A 13311-nucleotide genomic window follows, 5' to 3' on the forward strand; every position below is an offset into this window, starting at 1 on the left:
GTCCCCGCTGGCCGTTAGCTGAGCCTGCTTACCCTGAGATCCCAAGTGCACAGAATGTTCTGTGTTTGTCATCATCTTTTTTTTTTTTTTTTAAGTTTATTTATTTTGAGAGAGACAATAAGAGGGGGGGGAGGGGCAGAGAGAGGGAGAGAGATCCCAAGCAGGCTTCACACAGTCAGCTCAGAGACCCACCCGGGGCTTGAACTCATGAGCTGTGAGATCATGACCAGGCCCGAGGTCGGGAGTCGGGCGCTCAACCGACCGAGCCCCCAGGTGCCCCGTGGAAATCTTCACAGGTGGCCTCGGGGTGTGGCTGGAGCCCTCCCAATCCTGGATAGCAGCTTAGCATCCTGGACAAGGCTAAGGACGGGTGCGAACACACCGGTCTCTGCCCATGCGGAGCTTACCAGGTAGTGGGTTACGCGCAGTGAATGGAGTCGGTGACCGTGGAGTGGGCTCTGTGCTCAGGCCCAGCCTGCCCAGTGCTTCTTCGCGGACCACTGCCAGCCTTAGGCAGGCTGGGAATTTCACATTTGTTTCATGGCCGCTGTTTGTGTAGCGACACCTGAATCCCTTTGAAAGGCCTACAGAGTTACCAGCCATTGTGCGGGCCGCGTTCCAAGTTTCCACGGGGCCCCTGGACGTGGCTTGCTTTCCTCTCCACTGATTTTAGAAGCGGGGGCAGGGTGGTGGGGGACTCACGGGGGCTTCTCGAGCCCCATTTTGATCATTTGGTGAAGGCCCTGGGAGCGGCCCCAGGCTCTTACTGGGGTCCATGCAAGGTTTCGTGAAGCCGCCGAAATCGTACTTAGCATTTTGGGTGTGTGCATTTTCTGGGGAGAGGGCTAAAGCTTTCATTAAATCCACCAGGAAGATCTCTGAAAGGTCCACTGTTTGGTTTTTTTTTAATGTTTATTTATTTTAGAGACTAACAGAGCACAAGCGGGAGAGGGGCAGAGAGAGCTGGAGACAGAATCTGAAGCAGGAGGCAGGCTCTGAGTCGTCAGCACAGAGCCTGACGCTCAGGAACTGGTGTAACCATTAGATCATGACCTGAGCCAAGGCGACACTTAAACAACTGAGCCACCCAGGTGCCCCTGAAAGGTCCACTTTTAAGAAAGTGGATAAAAAGGTACAGTTGTATGATTGAGCATCTTTATCACTTGCCCTTCCCCTTGTTAGAGGGGCTGGTGAGAAGGGACCAGCTAAGGTGGGGGTGGACACATGCCGGGAGCCCTCTTTGTGTCATAGGGGACGTGACGTTTCTGTGTCTAGGGGTGGGACCCGGGCAGTTATTCCTCTGAGGAAATGAGAGAAGCAAAGTGACAGCTGGTGTCAGGGAGGAACCAGCCCCCTTAGAGGGAGAAGGGGGCTCATCTCGGTGGAGCCACAGGAGAGCGGGAACAGAGCCTGGAACAGGGACTGGTGCCTCTGATGGGGCACCAAAAATGGGTCTTGTGGATGTCAGAGGCATCTGTTTTAGGGGAGTCCTCCGAGAAGTCCTGGTCGTTCACCAGCGAGCTGGTGACGGTTGCCCTTCGAGATAAGGGCATGCAGGGTGGCTTCTAAGCGGGACGGCAACGGATGCCTCCCTGCTGTTTGATCCGGCAGTCCTCCTTCCAGGAGTGTATTCTGAGAAAATACTCGAGACCCCCGTTCGTCCCAGCTGCGGACCGTAGCGAAAAGTTGGAAGCCAAATAGCCGAGGATTGGGGGGGGGGGGGGGAATTCGGCAGAACGGACGGTGTGCGCCTGCGCAGTGCAGCACGCGCCGCCCTAGGCTGCGATACCCAAAGGTGTGCGCTTCTTCTGGGGAAAAACCCGCCGCGCGCAGGTGCCGCCTGGTGCCGCTCGGGGCCGGTGACCGGCACTGAGCCCGCGGACGCCGCCCCCTGCCCTCAGCAGGCCTCTTGTCTGCCCGGCGGTAGGTTAGCTTTCCTACGTGCTCGTAGGGGGGACGATGGACGGAACGGCCTCCTAGCCGGCCTCCGTGCGGTCGGTTCCTCTGTCTACCCGTTGTTAGCTGCAGCCGGTGCCCGGGACCCGCCGGCTTTCTGGAAGGTCGGAAGTCAGTCACGGAGGTGTCTTCCTGATGATGGCCCGCTGTTAGCCCGCCCCCCACCCAGCTCCGCCGTGCTGTCTGTGGACCTCGCTCGCCAGCTCGCCTGGCGTCCCCTCTTGTTTCACTGTCCCGTCTTGGGCCCCTGACGCCAACCGTCGTCCGGTGTTTGCAGCCTCGTGGAGCTGCCTCCGTTCCTCTGTTTTAAGCCCTTTGTGGGAGGCTGGCGGAGTCTGGGTGTCCTGCCTTCCCGTGGCATTTTTCCCGACAGGCAACAGCCACGGCCACTGCTGTCACCCAGGGATGGCTGTTCCACGCGGACCTGTGGTATGAACTAGTGTGCAGTTCCCGTGGCCAGACCACACCCGGGCTGCAGTGGTCAGTCCCTTCAGGTGAGGCCGCTCACCGTGGTCCTTTGGGAGTGTGGCTGGCTGTCACGGGGCCCAGGCAAAGCGGAGGGGTGTCGGCCGGTCTGGCAGCTGCTAGAAGGTACTGCGTTCTTTGCTGGCCTCATGTGAGCAAGGCTGAGTGAGGCTCTAGGTCCACAGACGGGGAGGTGTGGGCTCTGCCCTCGGAGCACTCCAGGGAGGAAGGCCGAATGGGGCGCTGGGTGCAGGGACCCCGGGGGTTTGGCTGGCCCATTCTGGAAGAAGGTCACTAGGCGGGGCAGGTGTGTGAGGGCATGGATGCAAGATGGGCCACGGCCACCAGGGCCACTGAATGCCCCCCCCCCCCCCCCCCCAGAGTCTGGCTACTGCAGGCTTTTCAGCATTGGCCTTAAAAAAAATGTTTTTTTAGTGTGTATTTACTTTTGAGAGAGAGAGAGAGAGAGAGACAGTGAGAGCCAGCGCAGGAATGGGGAGGGGCAGAGAGAGAGGGAGACACAGAATCCGAAGCAGCCTCCAGAACCAAGCTGTCAGCACAGAGCCCGACGCGGGGCTCGAACCCACGAACTATGAGACGATGACCTGAGTCAAAAGTTGGATGCTTAACAGAGAGCCCCCCAGGGGCCCCCATTTGCCTTTTAACCCAGGTTTGGTTTTCCTTTACAAAACCTTTTTCCTTCCTTCTCCTTCTCCTCCTCCTCCTCCTCCCACCCCCGTCCCTCACTGACCTTTCTTCATTTAGAAAATACGTAAGCAAAAACAACATCATTATTCATAATCTGTCACCCGTCGATAGCCACTGTTGTCATTTGGGCGTCCATCCCTTCCGTCAGCTTTATACAAATACTGGGTGTGCGCTGAACGAACCTTTTGGCCGAGTGCCAGCAGACAGGGTGTTAAAAGGACCTGTTTTGCCAAAAGAAATCTCAAGTGTTCTGAATTGGCTTCTGGCACGCAAGTAGAGATCTGAAATTTATGGAAATCGTTACAGTGTTAAGATTGTAACAGCACCGTGGCACAGGAAAGTTAATTTCTTAGCACGTGGCTTGTTGTTCAGGGTTGTGAACGTTCGTGGTGCAGGGTAGGTAACGACTCAATGGGGCGGAGGGGCCGCGGGGCTGTATTTGTTTTTCAGTCATTCTTACTGTTTGGGCCTGCCGTCAGTGTCACAAACCGAGGAGGGAAGCTCGTGTCTGGCTTGCTAAACTTTTGTCACGGTCACGGCCATCCTCTTCCACCCCTGGACCTGACGCTTTCCGTGGTGACGATGTCACGGGTTGTTGGGGCGGCCCCTCCCCCCAGCGCTCTCAGTGCTTGACAAAGAGTGGATCTGGACGGTCTCAGGGCACAAGTGACATCGCCGCCTTCGTGCAGACTTTTTCCTGGAACCGTACGCGGCTGCTGCCTTCACACGGCCAGTGGGGAGAAAACCGCGTCGTTAAGCCTTGGCTCAGGAAGCGTGGCGTGGAGAGCTGCAATTGGCTTTCAAGATACCCAAGCTGTTTTGCAAATCTCCCGTCTGCATCTCGACTTCCACTGCCCGCCCGCCGGTGTCAGCGTCTTCCCTGGAGACGAATGACAGGAGAGTCTGTGCACAGGTGGCATGTGAGACATACCTGCTCGCTCGAGACACCTCGGTTTCGAGCTACGGATGCCATGACGTCAGTGAGCTTGGCCTTTGATACCGTCAGTAAGCATGCTGCGACGACTCTGCTCCCTGCAGAACACCGTGTCAGGATTTACTCAACGCAAGCCTCTGGCATCAGGTCATAACCAGCCATCCCGTCCTGCCTTTGAGCATCTCGGTACATCTCTGGAACGTGCTAGGTACATAAGTACTTACGTGAGTCGTAAGTACGCGTCACGTAGTTTGGGTTTGGTGGGGCGAGATTTTTTTATTCTAAGACTTCCCTGGGACGGGCGCCTGGGTGGCTCAGTCGGTTGGTTAAACATCAGCCTTATCTTTTTTTTTTTTAAATTATTTTTTAACGTTTATTTTATTTTCGAGGCAGAGAGAGAGCATGAACAGGGGAGGGTCAGAGAAAGAGGGAGACACAGAATCTGAAACAGGCTCCGGGCTCTGAGCTGTCAGCACAGAGCCTGACGCGGGGCTCGAACTCACGGACCGTGAGATCACGACCTGAGCCGAAGTCGGGATGCTTAACCGACTGAGCCACCCAGGCGCCCCAACATCAGCCTTTCGATTTTGGCTCAGGTCATGATCTTATGGCTCATGGGTTCGAGCCCCACATCGGGCTCTGCACAGACAGTGCAGAGCCTGCTGGGAATTCTCCTTCCCTCTTTCTCTGCCCCTCCCCCCTTGCACACGCTCCCCTCCCTCTCTCTCTGTCTCTCAAAATAGATGAACGTACAAAAAAAGATTCACTGGGAATGCTCACCAGGCATTTGGAAGGAATCTTCCGATATTACCAGTAAATACTGAATGGTGTGCCTGGTTCACCTTCCTGATGTTGCCATGCGGAGTGGTGAGGTCAGTGGTCATACACCAGCTCGGGGATCCCGGGAACACCACTGGAAGACGCATCTGCCCCTTTGGCCTTCCAGATAGAAACCAAAGATCGGGTTTTGGCCAAGTGTGGAAACTGAAGACAGCTTTGGTGGATCCTTAAATATACAGAGCAGTATATATTTTATCTGTATAGGCTTCAAGCATAACGTTTCTAAGATGTGACTGAGAATGTTCCAAATCTATAATTGCTTTGAAAGAGTACAAACATCTTTTATTTATTTTGTTTTAATTATCGTAAATGTACATGACATAACATTTACCACCTTAGCCATTTTTAAGTGCACAGTTCAGCGGCATGAAGTATGTTCGCTTTTGTACGCAGCCGTCGGCCTCGCCACCGTCCGCCCCCAGGACATCTTTGTCTCGGTGACTTGAGACTCTGCGCGCAGCAAACACTGGCTCTCATTCTCCCCCCCCCCCCCCCCCCACCCCCGGCCCCTGGCCACTACTCTTGACTTTCCTCCGTCTGCGATTTTTGGCCACGCTCGGGACCATCGTACACGTGGAACCCTGTGGTTCCCTTTCACTTGGCGTGATGGTTTTAAGGGTCAGCTGTGTCGTGGCAGACATCAGCGTTCCTTTCCTTGGGAAGGGTGACCCCATACTCCACATGTGCACATAGCAAACTCATTCATCTCGTCGCGGCCCCTTGGGTTGCGTCTGTGTTTGGCTGTTGTGAATAATGCCTGCTATCAGTGTGTTTGAGGCCAACGTCTTTAAATAGGCTTTTTTTTTTTTTTTTTTTTTTTTTAATAAGGAAAAACGTAAGCCTTCTCGTCATCAGTTTTACCGTCGAGCTGCTACATTACGTTTGGCAAGGAATGCCTGCCTCCTGGACCCATGCCACCAAGTCCTTTCAACAGTGTTTAGCTGACGCGTTCGTATTTGCCTGAGGTCAAGAGAGCGTTTCACAGAAGGGGGGGGGGGGGGGTCCCCGACTTACAATGTTTTGACTTCTGGATGATGTGAAGGTGACGGAGAAAACCGTACTTGGAATTCTGGGGTTTGGATCTGTTCCCCGGGCTGGCGGAGATTCAGCACGATCCTCTCCCGCGATGGGGCCGCAGCCTCCAGCAGCCCGCCGTCACCCGAGGGTCCACGACCGGACACGCTGACGACCATCCCGCACACCGCACGGCCGTCCCGGTTCCCTCCCCACCGCAGCACAGCTCTCCGTCAGTCACATGAGGCCGTCGGCACAGTGTTATCTGACGGGCTCTGTGTTACGTGGGGTCTGTGCACCTGCCAGCTAATGGAAGTGTGCTGAGCACGGCTGGGCTGAGCGACAAGGTTAGAGGCTTAAGGGTGTTGTCAACTTCGGTCAGGCTTATTGGGGGCGTAACCCCCGTCAGTTGAGGAAGAAGAGTCCCTGAGAGCAGTCTTGCCGGTGAACCTGGCGGCAGCCGTTAGTGAGGCCTGTCTGCGTTCTTGGGAAAGAGCCTGCTGTCTTCCTGTCTTCTGCGGCCATCGGTCCCTCCCGTGGGCGCTCAGGGAGGGAGACCCGGCTGTGGCCCCGGGGCCCCCAGCTCAGCCTGTCGGCCGTGGCCAGCACAGTCCTCGGCAGCCCTTTCTGGACTGCAGGTAATGATTTATTTCTTTCAAGCACTCTGCTCGGCCGTGAGCCTGTCTCTGGCAGCCCAGGGGTTTCTGTGTGGGCCCAGCTGTCCGGGAGGGGGCTGGGCCTGTCACCGTGTGCTCCCGGCACACGCTGGGGACTTACATGCGTATGCCTTCCTGAATCCGTGTGGTTGGGGAGGCGGATAGAGGACACGGAGCAGTGGCCGGTCCCCCTGCCCCGTTCGGGGGTCCCCTGGCCGGGGCGCACCATCATCCTGCGGCGACACGTTGCGCCACTGGTTTTGTTTTCGCAGAGACCCGGGAGATTGAGGTTGGCTTCCCTGTTTGTGGTGAGAGAAAGGATCTGTGTACCTTTCTAGGCTTGATAAGAATCAAATATGACTAACCGTGGAATCAACAGCGTCACTCAGGTCTGTTTGCCCGCCTTTTCTGAGGGCGCGGATGTGTCTGAAAGAGGGCGGCCCATCCTGGAGTTCACGGACTGCGCCGTGGACTTCGTGTTTCTAGTGAAGTCTGTTTCCTGCCAGAGGATCTCTCTGTTGTTCGGATCATTTTTTAGCATCTGCCTCGGTCTTTTTTACTGATGGACGTGTGTGTGGGTTGCACACTTGTGGGGTGGGTTTAAGAGGAGGCCTTGATTTAAATAGGCGACGTGGAACAGATTACCTGCGTGTTTGATACTCAGTCACATAGTTTACGGATGTAGTCGGTCACTTTGGCAATCAGTCAAGTGTTCTGCTCCAAAGCATGACCGTAACGCCGTCTGAGTTAAGTTTTTGGTTCAACGAGCCAGATACCGTCAGCGATACGTCTGTGGGAGAAACGATAATTGGGGTCCTTTTGTACCGTTAGCACTTTGAGCACAGCCGACTCCTGCAGCGCCTCAGATACCTGCGCACACGGCTGCCGCTTCTACGGGTGACGGCCGGACGCGGGCGGGGTCTCTGCGCCTCGGCATCCGCTGCAAGCCCTGGTTGTGGTGGCTGAGAACGTGGCCGAGGTGCGGCGCTCCTGCCCGCGTGTCCCCTGATGGACCGCTGACACCCGGTGGTGGGTGTCTTTGCCCCTGCTGGGGAAAAGCGGCCCCCGCCCTCGGGGAGGTGAAGATCAGAAAGAGGAACCGCAGGTCGGAAGCTTCCAGACTGTTTACGTGCACGGGGTGTGCACTCCCGCTCTCTGCCCAGCCGCTTTCATCCGCACCTTCCCTGAACTCTCCACTGAGATGGCCGCCCGACCTCCTGCTCCTCCTCCTCCTCCTCTCCTTACCTCCTCGTCCTCCTCCTCTTCCTCCTCCTCTTCCTCTTCTTCTTCTTCCTCTTCCTCCTCCTCTTCATCCTCCTCTTCCTCCTCCTCTAGGAGGAGGACCTCCTTTTCCTCTTCCTCCTCTTCCTCCTCCTCTTCCTCCTCTTCCTCCTCCTCTTCCTCCTCTTCCTCCTCCTCTTCCTCCTCCTCTTCCTCCTCCTCTTCCTCCTCTTCCTCCTCTTCCTCCTCTTCCTCCTCCTCCTCTTCCTCCTCCTCTTCCTCCTCCTCCTCCTCTTCCTCTCTTCTTCCTCCTCTTCCTCCTCCTCTTACTCCTCCTCTAGGAGGAGGACCTCCTTTTCCTCTTCCTCCTCCTCCTCTTCCTCTTCCTCCTCTTCCTCCTCCTCTTCCTCCTCCTCCTCCTCCTCTTCCTCCTCCTCCTCCTCTTCCTCCTCCTCCTCTTCCTCCTCCTCCTCCTCCTCTTCCTCCTCTTCCTCTTCCTCCTCCTCTTCCTCCTCCTCCTCCTCTTCCTCCTCCTCCTCCTCTTCCTCCTCCTCCTCCTCCTCTTCCTCCTCCTCCTCCTCTTCCTCCTCCTCCTCCTCCTCCTCTTCCTCCTCCTCTTCCTCCTCCTCTTCCTCCTCCTCCTCTTCTTCCTCCTCTTCCTCCTCTTCCTCCTCTTCCTCTTCCTCCTCCTCCTCTTCCTCTTCCTCCTCCTCTTCCTCCTCTTCCTCCTCTTCCTCTTCTTCTTCCTCCTCTTCCTCCTCCTTTTCATCCTCCTCTTCCTCCTCCTCTAGGAGGAGGACCTCCTTTTCCTCTTCCTCATCTTTTTCCTCCTCTTCCTCCTCCTCGTCCTGCTCCTCCTCCTCCTCTTCCTCCTCCTCCTCCTCCTCTTCCTCCTCCTCTTCCTCCTCCTCCTCCTCCTCCTCTTCCTCCTCTTCCTCCTCCTCCTCCTCTTCCTCCTCCTCCTCCTCTTCCTCCTCCTCCTCTTCCTCCTCCTCTTCCTCCTCCTCCTCCTCCTCCTCTTCCTCCTCTTCCTCCTCCTCCTCCTCTTCCTCCTCCTCCTCCTCTTCCTCCTCCTCCTCCTCTTCCTCCTCCTCTCCTCTTCCTCCTCCTCCTCCTCTTCCTCCTCCTCCTCCTCTTCCTCCTCCTCCTCCTCTTTCTCCTCCTCCTCCTCTTTCTCCTCCTCCTCCTCTTTCTCCTCCTCCTCCTCTTTCTCCTCCTCTTCCTCTTCCTCTTCCTCTTCCTCCTCTTCCTGCTCCTCCTCCTCCTCCTCTTCCTCCTCCTCCTCCTCCTCCTCCTCCTCTTCCTCCCCTTCTTCCTCCCCCTCCTCCTCCATGGAACCACCCTCCTTTCACTGCCTCTTCCCTCCTTGGGTCTTCCAGCTTCTCTTCTCTTCCCGAGGGTTCCTTCTTGGCCTCCTTCCTTGGCACCTGTGCCCAACTCATACATGTAAATGTACCCCGAGGCTCTCCCCCTCCGCCCTGGTGATGTGCACGCTCACGCAAAGGGAGCCGGCCCCTCTCTTTGAGGTGCGGTCTTGTGGGGAAGTGGGGTCCGGCTGGGAGGGGGCTCTTGATTAATTGCTTGGTTTTCATTCAGAAAGTTCCTTACCGTCTGGGCGGCACGGTCGGAGGGGTGTAGCCCCTAAAAGTTAAAAACTTAGACCGTGTGGGGTCAGTGGTGGGCGAGGTACACAGCATCTCCCATTGGAGACGTAGAACTCTAGGGTCAGAAATACCGGTGTCGGTGAAATGCGACCTGTCCCGATGATCCGTGCTCCATTTCCAGGATGGTTACGGTGACTCCTGCTGGGATGAACGCCAACATGTATTTCAAGTCTTATGCTGCTCTTGGTGTTTGGAAATTCAGTAAATACTAAAACCTCAGCCTGCTCACACACACCCCAGCCTGTCCCGTTCGTCTGTCTCCGTGTAGAACACAAGTTTTGCACACAGGTTTGCTGTCAGTTACATCTTTAAGGTCCCTTCAAACGATTCGGCTGTTCCATTTAAAATTTTGTGCAGTATTTCTGTCTACAGAGGATGGCACAATTTTCTTTACTGCTCAGTTTTCTTTGTTGCCTTGAGTTAACCTTTGGAGGTGCTGTTTCTAGACACTGTAGATCTTAACCGTGTGATTTCTTGGACTTTTTTGTTTCTTAATTTACGGAACTGCCCGGCGGTGATTTTGTCGGCTTTGCTCATTTGCGGAGCGCGGAAGTTCCTGGGTGGTGTGTGAGGGAACACGAGGTGTGCCGGGTGGTACGCGTCACAGCCACGGAAATAAAACCAAGGCTTGTGATTGTTGGCGAGGCGGGTGAGGGTGTTTGCACTTCTGCACTGCCGGCCACCAGCCAGGGGATGTTGGTCAAGGTACTCGCATTGTGTGACTGTTGATTTCCTCACCTATAAAATGGGGACAGTAATGCCCGTTGTACCGATTTGTAAACCATTTGTGCGTAAATGCCCAGCGCGCGCTCGGCGTAAAGTGAATGGGAGTGGTTGTTCCCGGGGCTTCCTTTGGAAGTGGTTGTGGGGGCACCTGTGTGGCTCCATCATGGAGCATCCGACTCGTGATTTCAGCTCAGGTCATGATCTCATGGTTGTGGGTTCGAGCCCCACGTTGGGCTCTCTGTTGATGGTGTGGAGCTTGCTTGGGATTCTCTCTCTCTCAAAAAGCAAAAACAAAAACAAAAACACGTGGTTGTGGGGCACCTGGCTGGCTTCATCGGTGGAGTATGTGACTCTTGATCTTGAGGTCATGATTTGAGCCCCATGCTGGGAGTAGAGTTTACTTAAAAAAAAAAAAAATCTCTTCCTTTATTAAAAGAAAAAGAAAGCGGTTATGTCTTTGTGTTATTTTCTTCTACTGTTTAGCATTACAGAGGATACGGTGGTAGAAAGAGGGAAGTCTTGACTCACTTGAAAACCTCATTCTATTTTTTGATTGCATTCATATCGTCTAAATCTGTGTGTTGCCATCTTTTGTTCTGGTTGCTTTTTCAGTGCTGGAGCACGATGCTAAAAACAAAATAGATCACAGTAAGATTTTCTCTGTCTTGAGCCCGTGAGAACCAATGAGAGTGACCAGCCAGGTCTTTGCTCCCGGAGTGGTGGCTTTACGTTTCTTTCTTTCTCATTTTTTGAATGTTTTTATTATGAAATATTTTAAACATTTAGAGAAATGTAGAGAATAAGGTAACGAACATACATACCCAGCCCTCAGTTTTATCAAATATTTTGTCTATTTGGTGTGTGTGTGTGTGTGTGTGTGTGTGTGTGTGTATGTATGAATTTTTTTTTTTTCAAGCAGATGTCCCATCTCCATGGGAGCATATGTTCCGGGGCTGCGCTGTCCTCTCTGGTGCCCAGGACAGTTCTTGGGGAGTGGCAGGCTCCACGTAAACACTGTGTGTCCTTCTCCAGTGGCCTCCCCTCCCCCACTTCTCCCTAAGGTGACATCATCACAGATAGCCAGCCATGGAGGACGGGAAGGAATCCTGGCTGGGTTCAGCCAGTGATGCAAATGTGAGCTAAACACGGGCTGCCGTCAGGGGACTTTGAATGCCCTGACACAGGGTGCGGCAGACGAATTCAAAAGGGTCCCCTGTGGAAACCAGGACCCTCTCACTGCGTGTGCAGAGCCATAGACGTGGTCTTCGGGATGAACTAGACAAAGTGGAGATGGGGCCGGGACAGGCGAGCCGGAGCTCAGCCGTGGGGACGGTGTCCCTGGGATTAGAAGTAGGTAGTTCATCAGGAGGGAGCAGCAAGAGAAGAGCCAGACCACTGAGCCCTAAGTGTATAGATGAGCAGTAGTAGGCCCTGAATGTAGCACTAGAACATCCTAGAAGAAAAGCTGACATTTCAGAAGCGGGCCATCCTGGGTTCAAGTCTAGTTCCTCTCTTTCTGGCTGTGTGGCCCGGAGTAAGCCACCTGCCCTCTCTGATGTGAGGTCCATTCCTGCTTTGGCTACCGAGAACTTAAGAGCGTGGAATTGCGTTTTCACCGGGACATGGCACTGTTTTCAGAGCTTCTCTTGCCCACGCGGGTCAGACGTGTGCGCAGCGGGCTCACCTTGCCCAGCACACGTGCCCTCCCTCCGGCGTCTTGTGAAAAGACCGTCCTCTCTTCAGTCATCAGGGCAGATCCCGGGACCACCTTCAGTTCCTTTTCCATTACCCCCCGTGCCCTGCCAGTCACCAAAGAAAGGTCATGTGGTGTCTGTCTTACCTCTCGCACGCGCACCCCGTCCTGCCTGGATTGGCTGTAGCTGTCCGCTTCTGCCCTCCCTCCACTCCCTCCGTCCACTCTCCCTCCTGACGGCTGCCCAGTACCCTTCCCACGGTGGCCTGCCCAAGCGTGCTCCTGTGCCCCCAGGACAAGTCCTGCATGCCGCGTGTGTACCTCAAGTGTCTGTGCTTTGTCCTTGTCCCCGTCAGCCACCCAGCCCCTGCCCTGCTGGCTCTTCGCTGCTGGGCTCTGTGCCCGCGTGAATGCCTTCCGCTGCCCTCGTCTGCTTTGCCTTCCTCTGGGGTCTCCCGCGTGCGCCCCGTCGGCCGCCCGGCCCTCGCTCCTTCCCCTGGGCTCACCGAGCGGGCTGCCCGCGGGCGCAGCCTGGGCTGTGAACCGACCCTCATCCTTCCTAGCGCCTCGCGTGGTGTCTGACCCCGGGCGGCCCTCGGGAAGCACGAGGAGAACGTCAGCGGGTAAGAGAGGGCGTCTCGATCCTTCCGAGACCACCTGTGTGCCCGTGCCCCGTCCAGCCTGCTCGGGGGCCCGGCTGTGCTGGAGGAGGAGCGTTTGGTCGACGTGGAAGAGGCAGCTGGGATGGGAGCGAAGGGGAACTTCGAGCCGAGCAGGGGAGGCGGTGGCAGCGGGAGAGACGGACTTAGGGCCCGGTCCCTGCCCTCGTGGTTCCTCTTCCGTAGCCGGCACAAGCGGCTTGTGTCCGACGGCTGTGTCCACATGTCCTGCTCCACGAGGAGAACTGGCAGAGGGAGTGACGTCGGAGAAGGCTTCCCTGTAGGAACGGGGCAGGAACGCCACTCACTGCCCCAGTCTCCCTTCCGTCCTGGTCAAGCGCCCAGCCTGGCAGGTGTCCCTGGGGTGCTGATGCACCTTCCGGGGCCCGCCCTGCGCGCGGAGGCAAGCCGTAGTTCAGTGGCCACGTCGGGAGTCTCTCTGGCCCCAGGCTCGCTCTCTGCCTCGCGAGCGAACAGGGGGACAGGGGTACAGTCTTAGTCATTGTCCGTCGTATTCATTCCGTTCTGTTGAACCCTTTGGACGGGAACCGGTTCCTTCCCTTCCAGAACTCTGGAGTCTGTGTCAACCTCCTCAGGACCAGAAGATGGCTCACCAGCTCTCAGCAGCCATGTTCTGAACTTCCAGGATTTTCTACATGTTGAAAATTGCTGCCTCTGAGGCGGGTTCCTGAAGGGAGACTCTCCCTCCGTGTATTATTAGATTCTCGGCGCCTAGCAGCAAAGATGCGGCCAGACTGACACTGGGAATGCAGTG

At 55.8% G+C, this 13311-nt stretch overlaps 1 protein-coding gene across 5 annotated transcripts in view; it reads left to right on the forward strand.

Annotated features, from left to right (window-relative positions):
- The window catches only part of SGMS1 (sphingomyelin synthase 1), a 289527-nt gene that overhangs the window by 14534 nt on the left and 261682 nt on the right, over window positions 1–13311 (forward strand). The gene's annotated exons all lie outside the window — the stretch shown is intronic.

Source organism: Panthera pardus, unplaced genomic scaffold (assembly GCF_024362965.1).
Source record: "Panthera pardus isolate Hobbes unplaced genomic scaffold, ASM2436296v1 HiC_scaffold_22, whole genome shotgun sequence".
Taxonomy (NCBI): Eukaryota; Metazoa; Chordata; class Mammalia; order Carnivora; family Felidae; genus Panthera; species Panthera pardus.